Consider the following 18,415-nt stretch of genomic DNA (forward strand, 5'->3'; position numbering starts at 1 on the left):
CACGGAAACACTTACGTGCGAACCGACTGAAACAGCGCACCAGCTGTCAAAAGGATGAATTTCAAACATCCAAATGGAGTGTCTTTGAGATGAACCCGGCAAAAAAATTTCCGGTACGCGACGTCAGGAGATAGTCACTGTCCAGGGTGCTGAAAGAGTTAAACTGTTTCAGCACCATGGACAGTGACTACCGATCCCAATAAACATGAACCTGTAAAAAAAACGAAGTTCTCACTTACCGATAACTCCCGGCTTCTTCCTCCAGTCTGACCTCCCGGGATGACAATTCAGTCCAAGTGACAGCTCCAACCAATCACAGGCCAAGCACAGGCTGCAGCGGTCACATGGACTGCCGCGCCATCCAGGGAGGTGGGGCCCGATGTCAAGAGAGGCGTGTCACCAAGGACGCGTCACCAAGGCAACGGCCGGGAAGTTCTCGGGTAAGTACCAACTTTTTCTTTTTTTTTTAACAGGTTGCTGTATATTGTGTTCGGCATTCACTGTCGAGGGTGCTCAAAGAGTTACTGCCGATCAGTTAGCTCTTTCAGCACCTTGGACAGTGACGGGCGTCGACTAGCCTCATCTCTATGATGGCGGCTGCGCGAAAATCACGCAGCCGCGCATCATACACGGATGACACACGGAGCTGTCAAATGGTTTTTGCGCGCGCAAAACGCTGCGTTGTTTGCGCGCGCAAAAACGCAACGTCCGTCTGTATCTGCCCTTACTGTGGTGGCACAGGTTAGCAGAGGACACATGATCTGTGTGTTCCCTGCCGTTTCCCCATGTAAATCACTACAAACTGTGTTTAGGGTTTTTGTGACCGGGAACTGATAAATTCACAGTACAGGATGGAGCTGGCAGTGTGACACCCCGATCCTGCAAATGGCATTGTGTGCAGAAGCACGCTGTTCTATTAAATACAGCGCGTAAATTGACAGGCTGCAGGTGCGGGGACCAGTCTATTAGCTTGTTAATTTACGTGGTGCAGGCGGTAAGCCGTTTTAAAAAAAGACTATTTTAATAAAAATAAAATTTTTAAAAAATTGTTCCACAATTTTTTTTTAAATAAAAATTAGTCAAGAAATTATATGTACTCCAAAATGGTACCAATGAAAACTACAACTCATCCCGCAAAAAACAAGCCCTCATACAGTTCTATCTATGAAAAATATAAAAAGTTATGTATTTCGGAATGCATCAACACAAAAATGACTTTTTTTTCCATAAAACATGTTTTTATTGTGTAAAAGTAATAAAACATAAAAAAATTTATATTTGGTATTACCATAATCATGCAGACACATTGAATAAAGTAACATTTTGATGTATGGTAAAAAAAATAAATCAAAAACAAATGGTGGAATTGTGGGGGTTTTTCTTTCTTTCGTCCCAAAATGAAAAGCTAATGAAAAAATGTTATGTACCCCCAAATAGTGGCATTGAAAAATACAACTTGCCACACAAAAACAGGCGCTCCTACATTGATGGAAAAATGAAAATAATATGACTCTTGGAATGTGAGGATGAAAAATCCAAAAATGCTTGGCCCTAAAGACCTACAATAGGCAGGTTAAGGCCAACATTTTATAGGGAAGGTGTCATGATTTTTATTTATTATTATTATTATTATATTGCTTTTAATATAATGTAAAGAAATAAATTATTTATTTGTGTTGTCACTTTCTACTTTTTAATGTATTCATACTTTTACTTCTATAATTTCTCTGCCGATTTTTTTTTCCATCTCTGTATGTGTTGATTAACGACACATACAGAGATGGAATACGGCAGCACAATGCATAGGACACAATGAACGGCTCCTGTCCATTGCCTCTGCTATCTGGCTCTCTACTGCACAGACGCAGGTCAGAGTCACACAGCAGAGAAGCTGTTTGTAGGGAGATAGCAGGCGCCATTATGAAGACCGGCTGCACTGCATGTAAGGTGTGTGTGTGTGTGTGTGTCTGTCTATCCCTTTCTCTCACAGACCCCCGCTCTCGTGACCTCCGACGGCCCCCCGTAGGGCCCCTGCCCCCTTGTCGCTAGATGTATTGTCAGTGTGGACAGTGTGCGAAGCTAAGCTTGTCAGATGTAGTATAGCTGAGTGTGTGTCTCTGTCTGTCCCCCTCTCACAGACACCCGCTCTCGTGACCCCCGACTACCCCCCCCTGGCGGACCCCCGGCCCCCCCCCTGGCGCTAGATGTATTGTCAGTGTGGACGGTGTGCGGAGCTAAGCTTGTCAGATGTAGTAGAGCTGAGTGTGTGTGTCTGTGTAGTAGAGCTGAGTGTGTGTGTCTGTGTAGCAGAGCTGAGTGAGTGTCTGTGTAGCAGAGCTGAGTGTGTATGTGTATGTATGTAGGAGTTCTGAGTGTGTGTTTGTGTGTGTGTAGCAGTGTTGAGTGTCGATGTATGTAACAGTGCTGACCGTGTGTATGTATGTAGCAGTGCTGTGTGTGTCTGTATGTAGCAGTACTGAGTGTGTGTGTTTCTGTATGTAGCCGTGCTGACTGTGTGTGTCTGTGTAGTAGAGCTAAGTATGTGTCTGTGTAGCAGAGCTGAGTGTGTCTGTGTAACAGAGCTGAGTGTGTCTGTGTAACAGAGCTGAGTGTGTCTGTGTAGCAGAGCTGAGTGTGTCTGTGTAGCAGAGCTGAGTGTGTTTGTGTAGCAGAACTGAGTGTCTGTGTAGCAGAGCTGAGTGTGTCTGTGTAATAGTGCTGAGTGTTTGTGTGTGTATGTATGTAGTAGTGCTGACTGTGTGTATGTATGTAGCACGTCTGTGTGTGTCCGTATGTAGCAGTGCTGAGTGTGTGTGTAAAGGATCTGCCAGGCACAGCTTCTGTATCAACGCCCATAGGTAATCAGTCTGCACCTGCTTCTATGTCTGTGAGACTGACTCCATCTTCCACCACTCAGGCTCTCCCACTCCTAAGCCTGCCATCCTATCACAGCCTGGCCAGACGGAGCTAGCTCCCGCCCTCTGTCTATTTATACCTGCCTTTCCTGTTCCTCCTTGCTTGTGATTCTTCTCGTTTGGTTTCCTTGCCCTGCTGCAGCTTCTTGAACTATTTGTCCTTGCTTCATATTGACCCTGGCTTACTGACTACTCTCCTGCTCTGCGTTTGGTACCTCGTACACTCCTGGTTGACTCGGCTTGTTCACTACTCTCCTGCTCTGCGTTTGGTACCTCGTACACTCCTGGTTTGACTCGGCTCGTTCACCACTCTTGTTGCTCACGGCGTTTCCGTGGGCAACGGCCCCATTTCCCTTAGCTTCTGTGTTCCCTTGTCTGTCTGTCGTGCACTTATTGAGCGTAGGGACCGTCGCCCAGTTGTAACCTGTCGCCTAGGGCGGGTCGTTGCAAGTAGGCAGGGACTGAGTGGCGGGTAGATTAGGGCTCACTTGTCTGTTTCCCTACCCCCGGTCATTACAGTGTGTGTCTGTATGTAGCAGTGCTGAGTGTGTGTCTGTGTAGTAGCGCTGAGTGTGTGTCTGTGCAGCAGAGCTGAGTGTGTGTCTGTGCAGCAGAGCTGAGTGTGTGTCTGTGTATCAGTGCTGTGTGTGTGTGTGTGTGTGTGTGTGTGTGTGTGTATAAGTAGCATTGCTGAGTGTGTATGTACGTAGCAGTGCTGGCTGTATGTGTGTATGTATGTAGAAGTGCTGACTGTGTATGTATGTGGCAGTGCTGTGTGTGTGTCTGTATGTAGCAGTGCTGAGTGTGTGTGTGTGTGTGTGTCTGTATGTAGCAGTGCTGAGTGTGTGTGTCTATGTAGCAGAGCTGAGTGTGTGTGTCTGTGTAGCAGTACTGAGTGTGTGTGTGTGTGTATATATGTAGCAGTGCTGAGTGTGTGTGTGTGTGTGTGTGTGTGTGTGTTAATGTATGTATGTAGCAGTGCTGACTGTGTGTATGTGTGTAGCAGTGCTTTGTGTGTGTGTGTAGCAGAGCGGAGTATGCACAGGCGTCGCTGATACTTCATAGCCACTTATCCGCTGTTTTGAAGAATCAGCGGCAAGCACCCCCCCGTCCACACACACACACACACACACACACACACACAAATCCCCCCAAATATGCAAAATCAAGCGTAATCAAGCATTTTTTTATGCAGTTTTTGGCACGTAAAATGCACACAAAAAAACTTGTCAAATACACGCCGTGTGAACCGGTCAACAAAAGTCATTCACTTCACTTTCATTATTCTAAGGGTATGTTCACACGCAGTGTTTTCAGCTGTTTTTCGGGCCGTAAACGTCCCGAAAAAAGCCTAAAAAATCGGAAAGAACGCCTACAAACATCTTCCCATTCCGACGGGGCGTTTTTTACACGGCCGTTTTTCAAAAACGGCACGTAAAAAGACGCCCGCCAAAAGAAGTGCATATCACTTCTTGGGACGTTTTTTTAACCTCTTCACGCGCTGCTCCGCAATAGTACGTCCTGCAGAGGGGTTAGTTCCCGCATCCAGACGTACTATTGCGGAGTAGTTCCCGGCGCACACTGTCCTAACGGACAGTGTCCGGGAACCGGGAAGTCAGCTGTCCCCGACAGCTGACACTCCAGCCTTGCCGGTAAGCGGACCATCGCCGCTGATTTCGGCAATTAACCCCATAAATGCGGCGACGGATTGCCGTCGCCGCATTTAAGTGGTTTGAAGCACATCAGCAGCCCCCACGAAGTGATCGTGGGGGCTACCGATGCTTGTCACGGCAATCGGAGGTCAGACAATGACCTCCGGGTTGCCATGTACGGAAGCCTCGGAGGAGCAGCCTCCGGCCGCTCCTCTGAGGCTTCCTGTCAGTGTGACTGTCACGTCACAATGACAGTTAGAGTACATCACACTACGTGTGTAGTGTAATGTACTCTAGCAGCGATCAGAGCTGCAAGTCTAAGTGTCCCCTAGTGGGACAAGTGAAAAAAGTAAAAAAAAGATAATAAAAAGGTTTTAAAAAAAGTGTAAAAATAAAAGTTAGAAGTTCTATAAACACTAAATGCTTTTTTTGCCTATAATAAGACTTTTATTATAGAAAAAAAATGAACCCGTTAAAAAAAGTACACATATCTGTTATCACCGCGTTCGTAACGACCCCAACTATAAAACTATAATGTTATTTTTCCCGCACGATGAACACCCCAAAAAAAATCAATAAAAAACTACACCAGAATCGCTATTTTTTGGTCACCACCCCTCCCAAAATAGAGAATAAAAAGTGATCAAAAAGTCGCATGTACCCGAAAATAATACCGATCAAAACTACAACCCGTCCCGCAAAAAACAAGCCCTTACACAGCTTTTTTGACGGAAAAATAAAAAAGTTATGGCTCTCAGAATATGGTGACAGAAAATAAATTATTTTATAAAAAAGTGATTTTATTGCGCAAACGCTGCAAAACATAAAAACTTATATACATCTGGTGTCGCCGTAATCGTACCGACCCGCAGAATAAAATATAATGGTCATTTATAGTGCACGGTGAACGCCGCAAAAAATAAACTAAAAAACATTCTCAGAATTGCTTGTTTTTGGTCACCCGGCTTGCAAAAAAATGTAATAAAAAGTGATCAAAAAAATTGCATGTACCCCAAAATGGTACCAATGAAAAGTACAGATTGTCCCGCAACAAATAAGCCCTCACGCGGCTCCGGTGGTGAAAAAAGAAAGAAGTTCTGGCTCTCAGATTATGGCGATGCAAAATGTGCAGTGTTTTCTAAAAGCGGATAAGATCCGACACCATTTATCAGTGCGACTCCGGCCACACATCTATTATGAATAAATGTCTCACAGGAGAGAGTAAGCGGTTAGGTACGACCAACATATATGTACACAGTACCCCCAAAATGTCAAATCAAAGAGTAGCAGGACTCCACTACATCATATAAAGAAATTGAGAACCAAGAGTCACAAGGCTACACATAATGTAAAAAATAAATGTTATTGCATATAAATATATCACCATATAACATACGTATTTATAAACAAAGCGAGGTTTCTAAAAAAAGGAAAGTTATATATGGATCACTCCACAGTATATTGAATCGCAGGAATGGTATAAATGCTATACCTTACCAAAGGGACATGGTATACATAACACAAGGGCATATATGTGATAGACAAAAGTAGTATACAAAAAACCCATGACGTCAGTAAGTAAGCTGCAATAGTGCATTATCAATATAATCTGCTGCCCATCATGCTACAAAATCACACAGTCATGTCTCCACATATAATGAGCGTATCACTTGGCCGTCTAAATAAAGTACTCCGAGGAAATCCCCGGTGCCATATATCCAAAGGGAATATACCGTGAATGTACCCAGTGGTGAAAAGATTGCCAATCTGGAAAAAACCAGAAGGAGCCAATAAATCAGATCTTACCCATAAATGTAATGGTGAGCCTGCGATCCACGTGGTCCACGTAACAAAGAATAACACCCCAACGCGCGTTTCGCTGTTCTAGCTTCCTCAGGGGGTATAATCTAAACTATATCCTGTCCTCCTTATATATTGTCCCTCATCATACTAGATTGAACGTTCCGTGTAGATTCACTCCTCATTGGTCCACGGCGCATGCGCGAGATTGTGTCAAAGGTCACAATACCTCGATCGCCTGTCGTCACACCGCTGTTGCGCCCGCGCGTCTCCAAAGACGCGTCTCCATGGAGATGGCGCAAGCGCACAGACGGCGTATTGAAGAGAGGAGACCGAGGGACAGACCCGACATCCCTGCAGCATGCGCAGCCCCAAAGTGAGGTAAGTATCTTACAACTACGTATGTCTCTATCTCTATTAGTGATCGATGCTACTCCTCTGGAAAAACTCACACGGTATATACCCCTTATGATACATGTAAAAAAAGGAGATGCCCCAGGGCAAATTATATATATCAGCGAAACATAACGCAAACATAAAGTGTACAATGTAAAAATGTGAAAAAGTGATATGAAAATGGACAAAACTAGGTATATTCAAAAAATAATAAGAATATATGCAGAACAGTGAAAAAAAGTGAAAATATTACTCATAATAATCACATCATAAATCGTTATAAAAATTATAACGAAAAAATGAGTTAAGATATAAAGTGACAATAAGTCAGTGAAATAAATATATATATAAATATTAAATACAGCAAATATGTGGAATAAACGTAAATCGTGAATCGTGACTAAGTGAAAAGAAAAAGGGGGGGGTGAAAAAGTGAAATTATACTGTTTATTATAAAATACAGAGTATATCTCTATAGTGTACAGAAAAAGCACATATTAAATCAATAATTAAGAACAAAAAAAGGGGGGGGGAGGGGAAATTGTTACAATAATATTCAAAAGAGTAGCATCATGAAGTAACATACAAGATATTTGTTTCAGACATAGTTGATATTTTAGTATAAGGACTGAATGTTCGTTCTCTCATCACTATATCAATCTGTGATAAATCGAATATTTATTTTCCAGATGTTTCCAATAACGTCACAGCCGTCCGGAAGAACACCTCACATTGCAAAAAGTTCAACAGAATCTAAACCTGGACACAAGAATATGCAGTTAATAGCAAACCAAGGTAGGACATGTATATAGTATAAATTAAAATCGCCTAAAATATTTTATTTGCAATGGACGAGGCTACCATTATTTATATTTTATAGAAAAGCAGAGAAGCTCAATTTCTCATTAAGACCTAGGGGGGTCATAGTTCCAAGGGTAGTGATCCATCTGCACTCCTTTTGTGCCAAGATCTTATTCGCATTTCCCCCTCTAACACCACAATGTACCATGTCTATGCCCCACGCCAAAAAGGTTTTAGGGTCACATCCATGGTGTAATTTAAAATGTTTCGGGATCGTCTTCAAAAGTGTTAAATCGCTGACATCCTTCGCAGCCAGGATATCCCTCACATGTTCACGAATCCGGACCCTGAGTTGTCTAGATGTTAAGCCAACGTAGACCTTTGGGCATCCACATGTTGCGTAGTAAATAACATGGGTTGTGCTGCATGATATATAATGCAGGATTTTAAAATGACGTTTGTTTTTAACGGAATTAAAAGAGGTTGTCCGCGCTATGTTGGCACATGCCACACAGTCACCACAGGGGTAACACCCCTGAATAGGGCCTCGTGTAGAGAAAGGATTAGATTGTAATGGTACATAATGGCTCTTCACCAATAAGTCTCTCAGATTTTTATTCCTTCTAGCCGTCATCTGAGGATTAGTTGGTAAAGCCTTTGAGAATGCAGGTTCTGTATGTAAAATCGGCCAATGTTTCTCCAGAACTGATCGCATTTGCCACTGGTTGTTAAAAGTGGAGATGAATCTAATTTTATTATCCTTCTGATCTTTCTTTTTTATACCTGTCGAATGTAACAGGTTCTTTCGTTCCGTATTTTTGGCACGACTGTATCCCTGCTTGATGCATCTGTGGCTATATCCCCTGGCTAGAAATCTCTTTGAGGTCCTGTGATTGCTCTTCAAATTTATCCTCAGAAGAGCAGATCCGCTTCATTCTCAGAAATTGACCAACTGGGACAGCCCTAGTAGTGGAATGTGGATGTGCTGAGGTAGCGTGCAGAAGGGAATTGACCGACGTCTCCTTTCTATAGACATCAGTCTGTAATACTCCCTCTGTATCAGCCTCAATTGTCACATCCAAAAAAATCCACTCTATATCTATCACAGGTATATGTCCATTTGATATTGAATGTATTCACATTCAGTACCTCCATGAACTCAATCAGCTGTTGTTCCGTACCTTGCCAAATGATAAGTACATCATCTATGTAGCGCAACCAGCACTGCACATGGTCAGCGGTGTGGGCGCCGTCACCCTGCAGAACCTGTCTCTCCCAGAAACCGAGAAACAGGTTCGCATATGCCGGAGCACACGCCGCACCCATCGCAGTGCCCTGCTTTTGTACATAGAAGGTATACTTGAACACGAAGAGATTGTGGGTAAGAATAAATTCTAAAAGTTCAATAATCAAATCTCTCATCTGGCTGTCCCAGTTGCTCATCTCCAAGAAGAAGCGGACCGCCTTCACCCCGTCTTGGTGTCGAATGCTTGTGTATAGTGACTCGACATCAGCCGTTACCAACAGCATATCCGACTCCAATATTATCCCATCAATTCTTGTAAGCATGTCAGTTGTGTCCTTTATGTGAGAGGGCAACGTTTCAACCAAGGGTTTTTGGTAAAAATCAATAAACCTGCATATCGGGTCACATAGGCCCTCTATCCCCGAAACTATAGGTCTCCCCGGGGGTTCAAATGCGTTTTTGTGAACCTTGGGTAGCAGATAGAAAGTAGGAATTCTAGGGTATTGGACCATAAGGCCATCAAACACCTTTTTTGGGATTATCCCTTTCTCCAAGGCTCTATTCAATATTTTACCCAATTCAGAGGAGTAGGTACTCATCGGATTATATGAGTTTCTCATATGTCCGTTTATCCCTCAGCTGACGGAAAGCCTCCCTCTCATAGAGGTTAGTTGGCCAGATCACAATGTTCCCCCCCTTGTCCGCTGGTTTATATACCACATCTTTATAAGATTGTAGTTGTTTCAAAGCTGACCTTTGATTTGCTGTCAAATTGTCATACTGTTTAATAATTGAAATTTGTTGGAAGTCCTCCATCACAAGTTTAGTGAAAATCTCCACTTGTGGACACAGGGACATGGGGGGAAACCTTGTTGACCTAGGGACTATCGAGGTTGGAAACCCACCTTGTTGAGGGGAAATTTGTTCTTGTAATAACTCCTCTAGAGCTGCTAGAGTTTCGTTTTCCAGGGTGCTATTCAAGCCCACATCTAAGTCTCCCCTACTGTGAAGTTTTCTCATCTATGAATTATTATTTATTTACCGCATTATTATACCCTCTTATTATGCCCTGATGTTCTCTGCACAGATTACATATACCCTGATGTACTCCTCACATATTACATATACCCTGATGTACTCCTCACATCTTACATATACCCTGATGTACTCCTCACATATTACATATACCCTGATGTACTCCTCACATCTTACATATACCCTGATGTACTCCTCACATATTACATATACCCTGATGTACTCCTCACAGATTACATATACCCTGATGTACTCCTCACAGTTTACATATACCCTGATGTACTCCTCACAGCTTACATATACCCTGATGTTCTCCTCACATATTACATATACCCTGATGTACTCCTCACATATTACATATACCCTGATATACTTCTCACATATTACCTATATCCTGATGTACTCCTCACATATTACATATACCCTGATGTACTCCTCACATATTACATATACCCTGATGTACTCCTCAGATTACATATACACTGATGTACTCCTCACATCTTACATATACCCTGATGTACTCCTCACATATTACATATACCCTGATGTACTCCTCACAGATTACATATACCCTGATGTACTCCTCACAGTTTACATATACCCTGATGTACTCCTCACAGCTTACATATACCCTGATGTAATCCTCACAGCTTACATATACCCTGATGTTCTCCTCACATATTACATATACCCTGATGTACTCCTCACATATTACATATACCCTGATATACTTCTCACATATTACCTATATCCTGATGTACTCCTCACATATTACATATACCCTGATGTACTCCTCACATATTACATATACCCTGATGTACTCCTCAGATTACATATACCCTGATGTACTCTTCACATCTTATATATACCCTGATGTACCCCTCACAGATTACATATACCCTGATGTACTCCTCACATCTTACATATACCCTGATGTACTCCTCACATCTTATATATACCCTGATGTACCCCTCACAGACTACATATACCCTGATGTACTCCTCACAGATTACATATACACTGATGTACTCCTCACATCTTACATATACCCTGATGTACTCCTCACATATTACATATACCCTGATGTACTCCTCACAGATTACATATACCCTGATGTACTCCTCACAGATTACATATACCCTGATGTACTCCTCACCGATTACATATACCCTGATGTACTCCTCACATATTACATATACCCGAATGTACTTGTTAGGGATCTGCCAGGTACTACGTCTAGGTATACTCCTGGGATTAATCAATCCACACCTGAGGCCAGACCTGTTCGACTGACACCATCTCCCACCAACCAGGGTGGCAGGCTCAGAAGTGGGAGAGCCTATCGCGGCCTGGTCAGTCGGAGTTAGCTCCGCCCCCTGTCCTTTATTACCTGCTGTGTTCTCCTCCTCAGTGCTTGTAATTCTTTTGGATTCCTGGCCCCACTGCTGCTTGCTCCAGCCTGCTTCTGCCGTGCTTCTGCCTTGCTGCTGTTCTGCTTAACCCGCTTGCTTTGCCTCCGGCTTGCTTCCTCCTCCGTGCTCACTTGGGTATACTCCACTTCATCCTGGTCCTGACAACTCTTCACCGCTCCGTTTCCTCGCGGAGTTCCGTGGGCTACTGCCCCTTCCCTTGCGTGTTCCCTGTTTGTTCTCCCGTGCACTTAGACAGCGTAGGGACCGCTGCCCAGTTGTACCCCGTCGCCTAGGGCGGGTCGTTGCAAGTAGGCAGGGACAGGGCGGTGGGTAGATTAGGGCTCACCTTTCCTTCACCTCCTTCCTGCCATTACATAATTACAAGCCACTTACCTAGTCTACCATTTCCCCTACGCTGACGCTATCATGGACCCCCTTGAGACCCTGACCCAGCAGATGCAGGGCCTCTCCCTACAGGTCCAGGCCCTGGCCCAGAGGGTCAACCAGGGTGACGCTGCCATAGTAGTTCCCCTCACCTCACCTCTAGAACCCGACGTCAAGTTACCTGACCGGTTCTCAGGAGACCGTAAGACGTTTCTCTCCTTCCGGGAGAGTTGCAGACTGTATTTCCGCCTTAAACCCCACTCCTCAGGTTCCGAGAACCAGCGGGTGGGTATCATCATATCCCGACTCCAGGAAGGGCCCCAAGAGTGGGCCTTCTCCTTGGCTCCTGACGCCCCTGAACTTTCCTCTGTTGATCGCTTTTTCTCTGCCCTCGGACTCATTTACGATGAGACTGACAGGACTGCTTTAGCCGAGAGTCAGCTGGTGACCTTACGTCAGGGTAGGAGACCGGTTGAGGAGTACTGTTCTGATTTTAGAAAGTGGTGCGTAGCTTCTCGGTGGAACGATCCGGCCCTAAGGTGCCAGTTTAGGTTAGGATTATCTGACGCCCTGAAGGATCTGCTGATTAGTTACCCCTCTTCTGACTCCCTTGACCAGGTTATGGCCCTAGCAGTACGACTTGACCGACGTCTCAGGGAACGTCAGCTTGAACGCTTCAATGTGCTCCCCTCTGACTTTTCTGCGATTCCCCCCGAGGTCCCGTCTCCTCGCCTCTCCACGGAGGACTCGGAGGTACCTATGCAACTCGGGGCCTCCATGTCCCCTCGACAACGTAGGGAGTTTTGCAGAATGAATGGTCTCTGCTTCTACTGTGGGGACGACAAGCATCTTCTGAACACCTGTCCCAGGCGCAAGAATAAAAAGCCGGAAAACTTCTGCGCCTAAGTGATCATCGGGGAGGTCACTTGGGCGCACAGGTATTTCCCGTTAATGTGAAACGCAATAAAATTTTGCTTCCCTTTCAGGTCTCGTTTGCTGGCCGGTCTGCCACTGGCAGTGCCTTCGTGGATTCTGGCTCATCTGCTAATATCATGTCTGTGGAATTTGCTATGTCTCTAAAAATGCCTTTTATTGATTTACCTTATCCTATCCCTGTAGTAGGTATCGACTCAACTCCCCTTGCTAATGGTTATTTTACTCAGCATACTCCTGTTTTTGAACTCCTGGTTGGCTCCATGCATTTGGAGCAGTGCTCTGTACTGGTGATGCAGGGATTATCGTCTGATCTGGTATTAGGTCTTCCCTGGTTGCAGTTGCATAATCCCACGTTTGATTGGAATACTGGGGATCTCACCAAATGGGGTAGTGAATGTCTTATGTCATGTCTTTCTGTTAACTCTATTTCTCCCCGGGAGGAGGTAAACATGCTTCCTGAGTTTGTTCAGGACTTCGCCGATGTGTTTTCTAAGGAGGCCTCCGAGGTGTTGCCCCCCCATAGAGATTACGATTGCGCCATCGATTTGGTGCCTGGTGCCAAGCTTCCTAAGGGTAGGATATTTAATCTTTCATGTCCTGAACGTGAAGCTATGAGGGTGTATATCCAAGAATGCCTGGCCAAGGGTTTCATTCGCCCCTCGACTTCTCCTGTAGGTGCTGGCTTCTTCTTTGTGGGGAAGAAGGATGGTGGTCTTAGGCCGTGCATTGATTATCGTAACCTGAATAAGGTCACCGTAAGGAACCAGTACCCACTTCCTTTGATTCCGGATCTTTTTAATCAGGTTCAGGGAGCCCAATGGTTTTCTAAGTTCGATCTACGGGGGGCATATAACCTTATCCGCATCAAACAGGGGGATGAGTGGAAAACTGCGTTCAACACACCCGAGGGTCATTTCGAATACCTGGTCATGCCCTTTGGGTTGTGTAATGCCCCTGCGGTCTTCCAGAATTTTATTAATGAAATCCTGAGAGATTACCTGGGTAATTTTCTTGTTGTGTACCTTGATGACATACTGGTGTTTTCCAAGGACTGGTCCTCCCACGTGGAGCATGTCAGGAAGGTGCTCCAGGTCCTTCGGGAGAATAATCTGTTTGCTTAGACTGAAAAATGTGTCTTTGGGGTACAGCAGATACCATTTTTAGGGCAAATCCTCACTCCTCATGAATTCTGCATGGACCCTGCCAAGGTTCAGGCTGTGGCGGAATGGGTCCAACCTGCCTCCCTTAAGGCGTTGCAGTGTTTTTTAGGGTTCGCCAACTATTACAGGAGATTTATTGCCAACTTCTCGGTCGTCGCTAAGCCTCTTACAGACCTTACTCGCAAGGGTGCTGATGTCCTCCATTGGTCCCCTGAGGCCGTCCAGGCCTTTGAGACCCTCAAGAAGTGCTTTATCTCGGCCCCCGTGCTGATTCAGCCCAACCAAGAGGAGCCATTTATTGTGGAGGTTGACGCATCCGAGGTGGGAGTGGGGGCGTCTTGTCCCAGGGTACCAGCTCCCTCACCCATCTCCGCCCCTGTGCTTACTTCTCTAGGAAGTTTTCGCCCACGGAGAGTAACTATGATATTGGCAACCGCGAACTTCTAGCCATTAAATGGGCTTTTAAAGAGTGGCGGCACTTCCTGGAGGGGGCCAGACACCAGGTAACGGTCCTTACGGATCACAAGAATCTGGTTTTTCTAGAATCGGCCCGGAGGCTTAATCCTAGACAAGCTCGGTGGGCACTATTCTTTACCAGATTTAATTTCTTGGTTACCTATAGGGCTGGGTCCAAGAATATTAAGGCTGATGCCCTGTCACGTAGTTTCATTGCCAATCCTCCTTCCGAGAAGGATCCTGCTTGTATTTTACCCCCTGGTATAATCGTTTCTGCCACGGATTCTGATTTAGCTTCTGATATCGCGGCTGATCAGGGTGCAGCTCCCGGGAACGTCCCTGGGGACAAACTGTTTGTTCCCCTGCAATACCGGCTAAGGGTACTCAGGGAAAACCATGACTCCGCTCTATCTGGTCATCCTGGCATCTTGGGCACCAAACACCTCATTACCAGAAACTATTGGTGGCCTGGGTTGCCTAAAGACGTTAGGGCTTACGTCGCCGCTTGTGAGGTTTGCGCTAGGTCCAAAACCCCTAGGTCCCGACCTGCGGGCCTACTACGTTCCTTGCCCATTCCCCAGAGACCTTGGACCCATATCTCCATGGATTTTATCACCGATTTGCCTTCATCTCAGGGCAAGTCGGTGGTGTGGGTGGTAGTAGACCGCTTCAGCAAGATGTGCCACTTTGTGCCCCTTAAGAAGCTACCTAACGCCAAGACGTTAGCTTCTTTGTTTGTGAAACACATCCTGCGTCTCCATGGGGCCCCAGTCAATATAATTTCTGACAGAGGGGTACAATTTGTTTCCTTATTTTGGAGAGCCTTTTGTAAAAAGTTGGAGATTGATCTGTCCTTCTCCTCCTCCTTCCATCCCGAAACTAATGGCCAAACGGAGAGGACTAACCAGTCCCTGGAACAATATTTAAGGTGTTTCATCTCTGACTGTCAATTCGATTGGGTCTCATTCCTTCCCCTTGCTGAATTTTCCCTGAATAACCGGGTCAGTAACTCGTCAGGGGTCTCCCCGTTTTTCTGTAATTTCGGGTTTAACCCAAGGTTCTCCTCCGTTTCCCCTGGTTGCTCCAATAATCCTGAGGTAGAGGATGTTCATCGGGAACTGTGCACTGTCTGGGCCCAGGTTCAGAAGAACCTAGAGGTGTCCCAGAGCGCACAAAAGATTCAGGCGGATAGTAGACGTTCTGCTAACCCCCGGTTTGTCGTCGGGGATTTGGTCTGGTTGTCGTCCAGGAACTTGCGCCTTAAGGTCCCGTCCAGGAAGTTTGCTCCCCGATTTATTGGGCCTTATAAGATCATTGAAGTCCTCAACCCTGTATCCTTCCGTCTGGAGCTGCCCCCATCCTTTCGCATACATGACGTCTTCCATGCCTCCCTCCTTAAACGCTGCTCCCCGTCCTGGTTCCCCTCGAGGAAACCTCCTGTTCCCGTTCTCACCCCTGAGGGGGTGGAATTCGAGGTGGCAAAGATTATGGACAGTAGGATGGTCCAGGGCTCCCTCCAGTACCTGGTCCATTGGAGAGGGTACGGGCCGGAGGAGAGGACTTGGGTACCTGCCCGTGATGTTCACGCTGGGGTATTGATCAGGAGGTTCCACCTTCTCTTCCCTACTAAACCGGGTCCTCTTAGTAAGGGTCCGGTGGCCCCTCATAAAAGGGGGAGTACTGTTAGGGATCTGCCAGGTACTACGTCTAGGTATACTCCTGGGATTAATTAATCCACACCTGAGGCCAGACCTGTTCGACTGACACCATCTCCGACCAACCAGGGTGGCAGGCTCAGAAGTGGGAGAGCCTATCGCGGCCTGGTCAGTCGGAGTTAGCTCCGCCCCCTGTCCTTTATTACCTGCTGTGTTCTCCTCCTCAGTGCTTGTAATTCTTTTGGATTCCTGGCCCCACTGCTGCTTGCTCCAGCCTGCTTCTGCCGTGCTTCTGCCTTGCTGCTGTTCTGCTTAACCCGCTTTGCTTTGCCTCCGGCTTGCTTCCTCCTCCGTGCTCACTTGGGTATACTCCACTTCATCCTGGTCCTGACAACTCTTTACCGCTCCGTTTCCTCGCGGCGTTCCGTGGGCTACTGCCCCTTCCCTTGCGTGTTCCCTGTTTGTTCTCCCGTGCACTTAGACAGCGTAGGGACCGCCGCCCAGTTGTACCCCGTCGCCTAGGGCGGGTCGTTGCAAGTAGGCAGGGACAGGGCGGTGGGTAGATTAGGGCTCACCTTCCCTTCACCTCCTTCCTGCCATTACAGTACTCCTCACATCTTACATATACCCTGATGTACTCCTCACAGATTACATATACCCTGATGTACTCCTCACAGATTACATATACCCTGATGTACTCCTCACAGATTACATATACCCTGATGTACTCCTCACAGATTACATATACCCTGATGTACTCCTCACAGATTACATATACCCTGATGTACTCCTCACAGATTACATATACCCTGATGTACTCCTCACAGATTACATATACCCTGATGTACTCCTCACAGATTACATATACCCTGATGTACTCCTCACAGATTACATATCCCCTGATGTACTCCTCACATCTTACATATACCCTGATGTACTCCTCACAGATTACATATACACTTATGTACTCCTCACAGATTACATATACACTGATGTACTCCTCACAGATTACATATACCCTGATGTGCTCCTCACAGATTACATATACCCTGATGTACTCCTCACAGATTACATATACACTGATGTACTCCTCACATCTTACATATACCCTGATGTACTCCTCACAGCTTACATATACCCTGATGTACACCGCACATATTACATATACCCTGATGTACTCCTCACATATTACATATACCCTAATGTACTCCTCACATATTACATATACCCTGATGTACTCCGCACATATTACATATACCCTGATGTACTCCTCACATATTACATATACCCTGATGTACTCCTCACAGATTACATATACCCTGATGTACTCCTCACAGATTACATATACCCTGATGTACTCCTCACCGATTACATATACCCTGATGTACTCCTCACATATTACATATACCCTAATGTACTCCTCACATCTTACATATACCCTGATGTACTCCTCACAGATTACATATACCCTGATGTACTCCTCACAGATTACATATACCCTGATGTACTCCTCACAGATTACATATACCCTGATGTACTCCTCACAGATTACATATACCCTGATGTACTCCTCACAGATTACATATACCCTGATGTACTCCTCACAGATTACATATACCGATGTACTCCTCACAGATTACATATACCCTGATGTACTCCTCACAGATTACATATACCCTGATGTACTCCTCACAGATTACATATACCCTGATGTACTCCTCACATATTACATATACCCTGATGTACTCCTCACAGCTTACATATACCCTGATGTACTCCTCACAGATTACATATATCCTGATGTACTCCTCACATATTACATATACCCTGATGTACTCCTCACAGATTACATTTACCCTGATGTACTCCTCACATCTTACATATACCCTGATGTACTCCTCACAGATTACATATACACTGATGTACTCCTCACAGATTACATATACACTGATGTACTCCTCACATCTTACATATACCCTGATGTACTCCTCACAGATTACATATACACTGATGTACTCCTCACATCTTACATATACCCTGATGTACTCCTCACATCTTACATATACCCTGATGTACTCCTCACAGATTACATATATCCTGATGTACTCCTCACATATTACATATACCCTGATGTACTCCTCACATATTACATATACCCTGATGTACTCCTCACAGATTACATATACCCTGATGTACTCCTCACAGATTACATATATCCTGATGTACTCCTCACATCTTACATATACCCTGATGTACTCCTCACAGATTACATATACCCTGATGTACTCCTCACATATTACATATACCCTGATGTACTCCTCACATATTACATATACCCTGATGTACTCCTCACATATTACATATACCCTGATGTACTCCTCACATATTACATATACCCTGATGTACTCCTCACATATTACATATACCCTGATGTACTCCTCACAGATTACATATACCCTGATGTACTCCTCACAGACTACATATACCCTGATGTACTCCTCACAGATTACATATACACTGATGTACTCCTCACATTTTACATATACCCTGATGTACTCCTCACATTT

The 18,415-nt window shown here is 45.2% G+C and overlaps 1 long non-coding RNA gene across 3 annotated transcripts in view; it reads left to right on the plus strand.

Annotated features, from left to right (window-relative positions):
- Window positions 1–18,415, plus strand: part of LOC142717121 (uncharacterized) — a 109,274-nt gene that overhangs the window by 4,065 nt on the left and 86,794 nt on the right. For all 3 annotated transcript variants that reach the window (XR_012871791.1, XR_012871790.1, XR_012871789.1), the window contains exon 3: window positions 7,453–7,558. This is a non-coding gene — a long non-coding RNA (uncharacterized LOC142717121). The remainder of the gene's footprint in view (window positions 1–7,452; window positions 7,559–18,415) is intronic.

Source organism: Rhinoderma darwinii, unplaced genomic scaffold (genome assembly GCF_050947455.1).
Source record: "Rhinoderma darwinii isolate aRhiDar2 unplaced genomic scaffold, aRhiDar2.hap1 Scaffold_454, whole genome shotgun sequence".
In the NCBI taxonomy this organism is placed as follows: Eukaryota; Metazoa; Chordata; class Amphibia; order Anura; family Rhinodermatidae; genus Rhinoderma; species Rhinoderma darwinii.